The following is an 844-nucleotide window of genomic DNA, read 5'->3' as shown; positions in this document are numbered from 1 at the left end:
CACATCACGTAGGCAATCTAGAAGAGGCTGGATGGATTGCTGGGGTTTCACCGACACGTAAATCTGACAGCATATAAGTGATATTGAACACAGTGTTTTTTTTAGAATTAAGCTGAGGGAAAGGAGGTGAAGACAAAACAACAAAGGGCCCAGAATAGATCCCTGCGGGACCCCACACGAGAGAGGAGCAGAGCGAGATGAGATGTTGTTCAACACCACCCGTTGGGACCTGTCAGACAAATAAGACCTAAACCAAGCTTTTTGTGTAATCTGGCTCCTAGGAAAGCTTTAGTTGTAGGAACAAGGCCCGCATCAGCTGCTGAGAAACACGTTCACACAGTCACCCATGTCTATTTATTCTAACAAAAAACATGCATGTGGTTTATCTCTAATTTAGAAAAATTATTTAACTGCTTTTGGAAGATGTCAAATTGTATTTTGCTTTTTCTTGAAAATAAACAATCAATCAAACAAAACAAGCACAGTTAAGAGATTTGTGGTTTCATTTAAACAACATTACAGTAACTTTCACTTTTGATTCATGTCTATCCAAAATTATTCTGATCTATGAGACAAATAAAGCATTAGTGTCAATTTTTATGTTAACATTTTTACAGTGTAATTATTACAATTTTAGTTATGCAAGAAAATTGTTTTTACAAGATCTGTTATTTGTGTTACAACTAGTTAAACAACAATATTATCTATCAGCAAATAATTCAATGAATAGCAATGATGTAACTAAAATATTTTCAACGGTATTTGGGATCTAGTAGGATGTAACTTCTAAAATATTCAAACAAGAGAAATAAAAATCATGACAACAAATGACGTTATGGAACAT

The sequence above is a fragment of the Nothobranchius furzeri genome, chromosome 12 (assembly GCF_043380555.1).
Source record: "Nothobranchius furzeri strain GRZ-AD chromosome 12, NfurGRZ-RIMD1, whole genome shotgun sequence".
Classification (NCBI taxonomy): domain Eukaryota; kingdom Metazoa; phylum Chordata; class Actinopteri; order Cyprinodontiformes; family Nothobranchiidae; genus Nothobranchius; species Nothobranchius furzeri.
Note: the sequence above shows the minus strand (reverse complement) of the source record.